The sequence below is a fragment of the Triturus cristatus genome, chromosome 2_1 (genome assembly GCF_964204655.1).
Source record: "Triturus cristatus chromosome 2_1, aTriCri1.1, whole genome shotgun sequence".
Classification (NCBI taxonomy): domain Eukaryota; kingdom Metazoa; phylum Chordata; class Amphibia; order Caudata; family Salamandridae; genus Triturus; species Triturus cristatus.
Genome location: NC_140581.1, coordinates 523602314 through 523613315, shown reverse-complemented (window position 1 = coordinate 523613315; position 11002 = coordinate 523602314).

Genomic DNA, 11002 nt, shown 5'->3' with positions numbered 1-11002 from the left:
GGGAGTCTCTCCCCGGCCTGGCTGGGGGTCCGGGAGCTGGGCCTGGTGCTCCGTCCTGGGGTGCGGGAGCCCCCTGCCCCGCAAGCCAGCCGAGGGTCCGGGCGCTGGGGACAGTGTGTCCACTGGGGCCCGGGGAGTCTCTCCCCGGCCTGGCTGGGGGTCCGGAAGCTGGGCCCGGTGCTGGAGCTCCGTCCCGGGGTGCGGGAGCCCCCTGTCCCGCAAGCCAGCCGAGGGTCCGGGCGCTGGGGACAGTGTGTCCACCGGGGCCCGGGGAGTCTCTCCCCGGCCTGGCTGGAGGTCCGGAAGCTGGGCCCGGTGCTGGAGCTCCGTCCCGGGGTGCGGGAGCCCCCTGTCCCGCAAGCCAGCCGAGGGTCCGGGCGCTGGGGTCGGGTGTCCACCGGGGCCCGGGGAGGCTCTCCCTGGCCTGGCTGGGGGGCCGGAAGCTGGGCCCGGTGCTGGAGCTCCGTCCCGGGGTGCGGGAGCCCCCTGCCCCGCAAGCCAGCCGAGGGTCCGGGCGCTGGGGACGGGTGTGCACCGGGGCCCGGGGAGGCTCTCCCCGGCCTGGCTGGGGGTCCGGAAGCTGGGCCCGGTGCTGGAGCTCTGTCCCGGGGTGAGGGAGCCCCCTGTCCCGCAAGCCAGCTGAGGGTCCGGGCGCTGGGGACGGGGGTCCACCGAGGGCGCGGGGAGGCTCTCCCCGGCCTGGCTGGGGGATCCGGAAGCTTGGCCCGGTGCTGGAGCTCAGTCCCAGGGTGCGGGAGCCCCCTGTCCCGCAAGCCAGCCGAGGGTCCGGGCGCTGGGGATGGGGGTCCATCGAGGGCCCGGGGAGGCTCTCCCCGGCCTGGCTGGGGGATCCGGAAGCTGGGCCCGGTGCTGGAGCTCCGTCCCGGGGTGAGGGAGCCCCCTGTCCCGCAAGCCAGCCGAGGGTCCGGGCGCTGGGGACAGGGGTCCACCGGGGCGAAGGAGGCTCCCCGGTCTCCCCGGCCTGGCTGGGTTGAGAAGCAGCGACCGGCCCCGGGGCCTGGGTTTCGGCTAGGGCCTGGGGCGTGGGAGGCCCCGTCCTGCGGCCTGACAAGTGTCCGTCTGCCCGGGACAAGGGTCCCTGGTGCAGAGCCCTGGAGCCCTGCGTGGGTGGGCAGGCAGGGAGCCCTACCACTATGGCTCCTTTCAGTTGCCGGCCATCCGGTCGCTCCTTTCCCCTCGGCCATCTGGTCGCGTGCAATGCTTTCCAATGGGGCGACCAGATGGCCGAGCCGGCCTGGAAGTCACGATGAGGGTCCATTTGCCTCCCGGATCCCAGCCAGGGCTCCAGGAGGCCGGGCGCGTCCGCGCCTAGGGTCCCCTCCGTCACTCGCAGCGCGCGGGTTACAAGAAAGGGGGGTATCGTTCCGGGGACCAGATGGGCTACGCCCGGGCAACATCCTCCCAGGCCTCCGGGGCTTCCCTCCTCCGGGCCGCGGCATGGCAAAGTGCCCAGGGACGGGCTCCACGGGTCCCGGGCAGTCCTCCCCCCCCCCGGGCGCCCAGGCCCGGAGAGCTCCGGTGGTCCTCCCCGTGCCTGAGGCCCAGCCGGGAAGCAGAGTCCCACCCCGAGCCCCTGGTGGGTGGGCAGGCGGGAGTCCTTTCAGTTGCCGGCCATCTGGTCGCTCCTTTCCGCTCGGCCATCTGGTCGCGCGCAATGCTTTCCAATGGGGCGACCAGATGGCCGGGCCGGCCTGGAAGTCCCGATGAGGGTCCATTTGCCTCCCGGATCCCAGCCAGGGCTCCAGGAGGCCGGGCGCGTCCGCGCCTAGGGTCCCCTCCATCACTCGCAGCGCGCGGGTTACAAGAAAGGGGGGTATCCTTCCTCCGGATTAGTAGGGGCAGGGTATGCCGGAACACCCATGCCGGGGCTGTGCGGTTCATTGCCGGTGACCAGATGGGCTACGCCCGGGCAACATCCTCCCGGGCCTCCGGGGCTTCCCTGCTCCGGGCCGCGGTATGGCAAAGTGCCCAGGGACGGGCTCCACGGGTCCCGGGCAGTCCTCCCCCGGGCGCCCAGGCCCCGAGAGCTCCGCTGGACCTCCCCGTGCCCGAGGCCAACCCGGGAAGCAGAGTCCCCCCCAAAGCCCTTGGTGTGCGGGTGTGCGGGTGGGCAGGCGGGAGCCCTACCGCTATGGCTCGGGCAGACGGGAGTCCTTTCAGTTGCCGGCCATCTGGTGGCTCCTTTCCCCTCGGCCATCTGGTCGCACGCAATGCTTTCCAATGGGGCGACCAGATGGCAGGGCTGGGCCTGGAAGTCCCGATGAGGGTCCATTCGCCTCTCGGATCCCAGCCAGGGCTCCAGGAGGCCGGGTGCATTCGCCCCTAGGGTCCCCTCCGTCACTCGGAGCGCGCGGGTTTCAAGAACGGGGGGTAGCCTTCCTCCGGAGTACTAGGGACAGGGTACTCTGGGACCCCTCTCGGTCCTCAGCCGGCAACTGGGTCCTGCCGTGTGGCAGGGTGCCCGGAGGGCCTTCCCCTGCACCTGCGAGCCCGGGAGCCCTGGCTGGGTCCAGGGGCCCGCTCCGGGCCCCGGGTTGGGGTCTCCGGCCCCGGGCGCCGTCCCCCGGCCTGCGGCACTGCCAAAGGCCCGGGACAGGGTTCCGTTGTGGCCGGGGAGCCTCCCCTCGCTGTATTGGGTTCAGGAGCTCCGGCCGGGCCCCTGGGGGCCCCGTGGAGGGCGGCCTCCCCGCCCCGGGCTCCGTCCTGGGTCCTGCCGCGTGGCAGGGTGCCTGGGGAGGGGTCCGGAGGGCCCGGGGAGGCTTCCCCTGTGCCTGGGAGCCCGGGAGCCCCGGCTGGTTCCAGGGGCCCGGCCGGGCCCCGGGTCGGGGTCTCCGGCCCCGGGCCCTGTCCCCCGGCCTGCGGCACTGCCAAAGGCCCGGGACGGGGTTCCGTTGTGGCCGGGGAGCCTCCCCTCGCTGTATTGGGTTCAGGAGCTCCGTCCAGGCCCCTGGGGGCCCCGGGGAGGGCGGCCTCCCTGCCCCGGGCTCTGTCCTGGGTCCTGCCGCGTGGCAGGGTGCCCGGGGAGGGGTCCGGAGGGCCCGGGGAGGCTTCCCCTGCGCCTGCGAGCCCGGGAGCCCTGGCTGGTTCCAGGGGCCCGGCCGGGCCCCGGGTCGGGGTCTCCGGCCCCGGGCCCTGTCCCCCGGCCTGCGGCACTGCCAAAGGCCCGGGACGGGGTTCCGTTGTGGCCGGGGAGCCTCCCCTCACTGTATTGGGTTCAGGAGCTCCGTCTGGGCCCCTGGGGGCCCCGGGGAGGGCGGCCTCCCCGCCCCGGGCTCCGTCCGGGGTCCTGCCGCGTGGCAGGGTGCCCATGGCGGGGTCCGGAGGGCCCGGGGAGGCTTCCCCTGCGCCTGCGAGCCCGGGAGCCCCGGCTGGTTCCAGGGGCCCGCTCCGGGCCCCGGGTTGGGGTCTCCGGCCCCGGGCGCAGTCCCCCGGCCTGCGGCACTGCCAAAGGCCCGGGACGGGGTTCCGTTGTGGCCGGGGAGCCTCCCCTCGCTGTATTGGGTTCAGGAGCTCCGGCCGGGCCCCTGGGGGCCCCGTGGAGGGCGGCCTTCCCGCCCCGGGCTCAGTCCTGGGTCCTGCCGCGTGGCAGGGTGCCTGGGGAGGGGTCCGGAGGGCCCGGGGAGGCTTCCCCTGCGCCTGGGAGCCCGGGAGCCCCGGCTGGTTCCAGGGGCCCGGCCGGGCCCCGGGTCGGGGTCTCCGGCCCCGGGCCCTGTCCCCCGGCCTGCGGCACTGCCAAAGGCCCGGGACGGGGTTCCGTTGTGGCCGGGGAGCCTCCCCTCGCTGTATTGGGTTCAGGAGCTTCGTCCAGGCCCCTGGGGGCCCCGGGGAGGGCGGCCTCCCTGCCCCGGGCTCTGTCCTGGGTCCTGCCGCGTGGCAGGGTGCCCGGGGAGGGGTCCGGAGGGCCCGGGGAGGCTTCCCCTGCGCCTGCGAGCCCGGGAGACCCGGCTGGTTCCAGGGGCCCGGCCGGGCCCCGGGTCGGGGTCTCCGGCCCCGGGCCCTGTCCCCCGGCCTGCGGCACTGCCAAAGGCCCGGGACGGGGTTCCGTTGTGGCCGGGGAGCCTCCCCTCGCTGTATTGGGTTCAGGAGCTCCGTCTGGGCCCCTGGGGGCCCCGGGGAGGGCGGCCTCCCCGCCCCGGGCTCCGTCCGGGGTCCTGCCGCGTGGCAGGGTGCCCATGGCGGGGTCCGGAGGGCCCGGGGAGGCTTCCCCATCGCCTGCGGTCCCGGGGGCCCCGGCTGGGTCCAGGGGCCCGGGCGGGCTCCGGGTCGGGGTCTCCGTCCCCGGGCCCGGTCCCCCGGCCTGCGGCACTCGCAAAGGCCCGGGACGGGGTTCCGTTGCGTCCGGGGAGCCTCCCCTCGCTCGCCTGGGTTCAGGAGCTCTGGCCGGGCCCCTGGGGGCCCCGGGGAGGGCGTCCCCCCCCCGCCCCGGGCTCCGTCCGTCCGGAATCGGCACCTGAATGTTTTCGCCTGTGTTCTGATGGTGAGTAATTACGGTGGGATAAGGAGTCACTTTAAACTCTGGGAGAGCGGACTGAACGCCCTCCTCATTTTCTGATTTTACATGGGTGTCCATCTCCTTCTTCCTTGACCTCCTTTTCCTCTTCCTTTGCCACCTTACCACGTTTGGAGCTCCTTACACCCTTCGTGAGCATTGACATCACCGATGGGTAGGTTTTCAGATGTGAAAGGTGTTCCCTATTTCTCCTTCGTCGGATAGTTTTTTGGAGTTTAAGGGGACTACGGTGGTCTGTGGAATGACTTGCTGAGCTTGCACATGGCCATGACAGTCCTGTAGCTGAATCTATTGGTGCATTTGAGCGCAAGCACCTGGATGGCATTACAAGATATTCTATTGTAATCCCTCAAGGTTTTATGGGACCAGAGGGAATTAGCGAGATTTGGAGAAGCGGTGGTAACCTAACAGCCTATCAAACTAGAGCATATTAGCCAGGTGGTTGAAGATCGCTTTGAACTCTTCGGCCCCTTATCTCATCACCTCTCCAGACCTTCCTCTAGGCCAGTCGCTCTCCATTCCTCTACACCTCCCTTCATGTTCACTGTGCTCTGTACGTTACACTCCACTCCTGCTGTGTCTGAAGCACTGTGAACCTCTGTGATTTAACTTTAAACCAACCGCCGACCTCCAGCATCTTGCGGAAAACACCTGCACCCGCAAGTTTTAATGGTCGCGCTGGGAGCCTGGAGCAAGGAGAGTAAAGACCTCCCCCACTCCCCTGAAACCCCCCCCCCACCACCCGCTCCCCGGCAAGTTGAATTTCTAGGTGACGGGAAAGTCAAGAAAAAACTTCGCTGCTCCTTCTCTGCAGCTCCAACACCACTACAATACCACTTCACTTCAACACCACTGGTTGTAGGTTCTTGGGCTCTCGTGGAAGATGATTAAAGCATGAACACAACCACCATTGCCACTGCGGCGTGCCACTTGCTTCCTCGGTGTCGAGATGCTTTTAACTTTGCTTTGGCTCTGGTGCTGACTCTAGCGGGCAGGCTGGCAGGCGGGCAGGCGACGCGGTCGACAGAGTCTGGTTCTCTGCTCCTCTGCTTGCGAACCGCAGTGGCTCTGCTTTCTCCACAGGCTGTCTGAGAGATTGTGCCTCACAACGCCCACAGCCACAGCCACAGTCGCTAGCCACACTCGGAGTAAGTTATTGTGACTTACCAGGCCGCTTAAGGGAGGCAGTGGAGCGGCGGTGGAGGTCAGTGCCCTCAGCTGGGAAGTGCTGTATAGAGCGGGTTGCGGGTTGCTGGTTGCCCAAAGTACAGGCCATAGAACCTCGGCGCCTCTCTTAAGGGTGGGCGTAGTTCGCGAAGTAGCACTTCGCGAAGCTACGCAAAGTGAAGTTCGCACTACGCGAGCTACGCGTAGCACTTCGCGAACTGCGTAGTAACATGTTCGCACTGTGCAAGATGTTGTTTTCAATGATTGCACAGTGCGGACAAGCAACCGGCACTGTGCAATCATTGAAAATGGAATCTCGCACAGTGCGAGCTGTAGTTTTCTGCTGCTCGGGTAGATTTTTACTCGAGCGGCAGCTTTCTCGACGCGAACTGGTAGTTTTTCATCGCGAGCGGTCGCGATCATACGCGACCACTCGCAATGAGAAACCTGACCTCCTCGCGTTGGGAATCTCGCCGGGAGGTTTATTTTCCATGCTCGCGATCGCGAACAAGGAAAAAGTCTCGCCGGGATGTCATTTTGCTTGCTCGCGGTCGCCAACTTGTTGTTGAGGACCGCGAGCAAGCAAAAAATGACCGCAGCACTACGCAACACTACGCTACGCGTGTTCGCACTGTGCTATGTGCAGTTCGCGTAGTGCGAAGTAGCGCGAACTTTGCAAACTACGCGAGCGTAGCGTAGTGCTTCGCCCAGGCCTACTCTCGATGCCTCGGCGACTCCGATGTCACGGCCTTCGGTGCCCACAGCTGCAAGAAATCCGAACCCCGACAGCTCCGACAACGGCAATGGCCGAGCGGCCGGAACAGCGGCAGTGCACAAGTGAGGAAGCGCATCTCGATCCAATCTTCTCAACGACGGAGAAGCTTCAGCTCCGACACATTACTTCCTTGCTTCATTTTTAAAAGTAAGCTGCCCGGAGCTTAGTTGACATAAGTTAGCACTTTCATTTTCTCTTCACGTTCCTTCACTGTTAAGAACGTCCTGGGCCTGCTGTTTCCAAGCTTGCCTTGCCCCAGCTGAGCCAGGCCCTAGATATAACTATCAAATGGGAGGCTCAGGCTTGGTGCAGGCGTTGTGAGGAAATTGGCAAAAGTGAAAGCAGCTCGGAAGATGATTTGGGAAAAATACAGCTGCCCTGCTGCGTGCATTCATCTCTACACTGCAGCTGCCCGCATGAAAGAAAGATATAGTACTGGCCCTGTAAAATACGTTCTGGCGCTGAGCACTGCAAACCATCGTCACAAATTAAGCACTGAAAATATGTGAATAGTGCAGTGGTTGGTACATATATGTATGTTATTACAATGGGGATCTGATCCAACTCTCCATCCTCTGTTATGTGTTTGCCATCCAGCTCAATGGTATCGTGAAGGGGACCCCTGGTCTGATCCAAAGAAGTACACCTCCTGTGTATAACGAATAGGTGATGTGGTTCAGTTGTCCTCTCCACTTCATCACCAGTTTGGCCCCAGTGCCCTCATGTTTCCCATAGCCATGCAAATTCATTGCCATGCCTGCGTAGGTATGAGTACACTTTACATATGTTTAGCATTACCCCTTGCCTCTGACATCCCATATCAACTACTTATACATGCTTACACCCATTTCTCAACCATCTTGGAGCTTCCCCTCGCACCCATGTCCTGCTCCCCACTGAACACACATCCACTGTCTACTTGTTCCATTATTTATATCAGATATGAGCTATGCCTTGCTCTACTCACTCTCACCCTGGGCTTGGTTTAAAACTACTTCAGCCCAACCCTTGTGGACCAGTTGTAACAACATGTAGGTTGGCGATTGCTTCACTCTGAATACGTATTTTAAATGGGACTGTACTATTATATATAGTATGCACCTATGGTCCGTGCTTAGACTAACATGTCTAGGACTGATATCTAACAGGTGAGGAAGAACCAGTCCCTCTTTCTGCCATCTCATGCTTGCCTCATTGCACACAAAACGTATCTGTCTATGTGTACAGCCACTGCCTCCCTCTCTCGGCTCTCCATCTTTGCCCTATGAATCAAGTAATCGACCTGATTATACATAGGGCGACCAGGTATCCCGGATTTGCCCAGATAGTCCTGGGATTTCACCAGTTGTCCCGGCAGATTTCAGCAATTTTAGCTCATGTCCCGGTTTTTAGAGTGGGTCGACTGAAACTAGTGAAAGCAGTGGTCTAACAAAGGCCCGCAGCCTCCATGGTGTGGGGGGGCCCTACGCACAGTACTCTGGCCTGAAATCTCCTGATTAATCCAGAGCTGGGCCTTGCAAGGGGGCCCCCTCAAGTTTTGTTATGCCATTGAGTGAGAGGCACTTATTGGGTGTTTTAAAGTTGTGCGAGTTAGCAGCTGTTATAAGTAAGCAATTTAATTTATGATGCTGGTTTTAGAAATTACATTTTATTTGTTTTATTAGTGCTTCTTCCGTGTTCATATGTTGATAAGAGTTGTCATTCTACGCAGCACCGTTGATGTAAAATTGTAGTCCTTCTTCTGTTTTTGCAAAATGTCCCGGTTTTTGGTTCTGAAGATCTGATCACCCTAATTATACAACATAGTTCACCGCCGTGGGAGTGACAGTTGGTCCCTCGTGATCTCCCTAGAGTCGTGCCGCAGGCCAAAGATTGTATTAACTTTTATTCTGCTGCTGTTCCCTGCAGTGCTTCCACAGCCACTACTGCATCTGCTCTCTCTTTCCCTATCCTGGTGGGGAAAGGACACATTTTTCCACTCTTTCTTTTCATACTTACCGCCTCCTTTTAGCTGTTTTCCGTTTCTCATTATGTCGTTCATCCTTTACCAACTCTAAAGCTCCATTTCACTAACCAACTCAGCACTGCCTGCGCCTCCGTGAAAAAGTGAGTGTGTCCATCTTGTATTACTTTCAGTTTCTCTGGAAATAGAAGCATTCATATGATCTGGGCTTTCTGTTCTTTACTTGAAGGAATGTATGTCTCTGTACTTGGACTGTGGCTGTAAATTGTGGATACATAGATATGCTTACGCTTTTGCATGGGAGCCATGCTTTTGGGTGATTTGTAAAGTCAAATCTCTGTAATGTAAGATTTTAGCGATCACACTCCTGACAGTGGCATGGGGCGGAGGTGTCAGAACAGGGGCCTGATCTGCTCTCTCATTTGTCGAAAACTTTGAGAAGCCCTTCAGGACCACTTTGTGAGAATCCAGTACTCCAGAAACTCAGCCATATCTTTTCCTTCTGTACTTTCTGGGAGTCCCGCTACTCAGATATTAGTCCTTGTTGCTCTTCCTTCTGGATCCTTTGTAGGGAGCTTGAGAATGCAAACCCTCTCTCATGCTTCTGACAACTCTTATGTCAATGACTTCCAGCTTGAGTGCTTCAGTGTCTTCCTTGGTGGAAACAACCCATTGGCTAACTTCCTCTGATCTGTTCACAGTAGCCACACTTCGAAGGCAACTGCGTGTATTTTATTTTCCAACACCTTTCTGGATTCTTGAGTAGCTTTAAGGATGCAGTCAAATCTATCTGTCAAGTTTGCAGCTGCCTTATCTCTCTTCCTCTCTTTCCCCACTGGTTTTATCCCATCCAGGGAACAGGCTGGCAAGGGAAAGATGGCTGTCTGTTTTGCCCTCTTGGGTTTAACCATGACTGTACAGGGCTCGGGAGTGAGAGGGAGGTCACTGTCTCCACCCCTACGTATCTGCAGAATGCCACTTATCCAGACAGTCCTCCCCACTGGACGTTGACAGTTCCATGGAGTACCTCCCTATCTCAGAGGGATACGGTCTTCCGCCCCTCCTCCAATTACAGTTCCTCTTCAGATCAAGTGTGACCAGTGCTAGGTGTGGAGTGTGATAACGCCGGATTCTTATCTTATCTTACCATCTATTACCACTCATAAGAATCCTCAGGTCGACTGGATCTTTGTATCTGCTCTGAAGTGTAAAGAGGAGAAACCAATTCATCTAAATAAACCAATAGCCAATATATGCCATCTCTGAAGAATCACTGACTCCGAATTAAGTAACTCAGTATTTCATCTATCGGATTGTTCTGCCAGCAAATCAAATGCTGCTGAATCATGAGACTAACTTCAGGTCTCAATCCCAAAACAAACTTTGAGACAAACTGTCCCATATCCTTGGGATCTAAAGTGTCTAGTCCGCTGTACTGTTTGAAGGCTTGCAAAAGTCTCTCATAATATTCATGCACAGTCTCTTTTGGTTCCTGAATAGTTCGATCTATCTTAACCCAGTGTTAGACCTGTCAGCCCTTTGGGTGGTCCCTCCTCATCATTATTTATTTTGTCCCACTTTTGCCTCAAACCCTGTTTGAATTTTTCCTTTTTGGGAACCACCAGACTTTTTCGTGTTGCTGCAGATTCAGGGAGCCATTTTAGCTACCCCTGAAACTTCTGTCTGAGGGCCTGGAGCACAAAATGGTGGCCACCTGTGACATCACCAGCATCCACTGGAACCTACCAGCACCTTCCAGAACATTCCAGGAGCTTCCAGAACCCTGTGACCGTTGGAGGCGGTTTAGAATGTTGGGAGGATAAGAGAGGCAGTTGGCAGTTGGAGCTGGCAGTTGGCACCTGACTGGTGAAGAGAGAGGAGCACAACAGTGAAGGAGGAAGGAGTGAAGCAGCAGGGGTGGAAACTTGTGCCTGGAGTGGGGTCCATAAACCCACCCTTGATACTTGTCCCTACTGATGGATCCCAGCCTATAGCCCTGTGTGGGAAGAAGACAGAAGAAACTTATCCTAAGGACCTGGACAGCAGGAACAGGCCTTAGAACCAAGAAAGCAGCAAGATCCTGACCTGGAAACTGGTTTCCCTGGAGTCCGGCGTCGAGTAGCCTGAGACCTGGAGCCCGAGGTGGAGAAGCGGCGCTGACTGAAGTAGCAGACGTCGTACCCGGAGCCGCCTGAGGTCGTGAGAGGGCGCCGACGGAGGTCGTGAGGAATACCAGAGGTCGAGGAGGGAGTGAACCGAGGTCGAGCGAGCGGCGTCATCGGAGGAGTGAAGTCCGCCCTCCGGAGTCGTCGGAGACCGAGGTAGAGGAGCACCGGAGGTCGGGAGTGAGGATCGCACTCCGGAGTCGCCCGGAACCTGTGTGGAGGAGCACCGGAGGTCGGGGGTGAGGATCGCACCCCGGAGTCGCCGGAAGTCGACATCGAGGCCAGGCCGGCCGACGTCATCGGAGCCGAGAGCGCCATCGGACCGGAGCCGCCCGAAGTCGACATCGTGAAGAGACTGCCCGACGCCGTCGAATCGGAGGTCGAGATCGAACCGAGGCCAC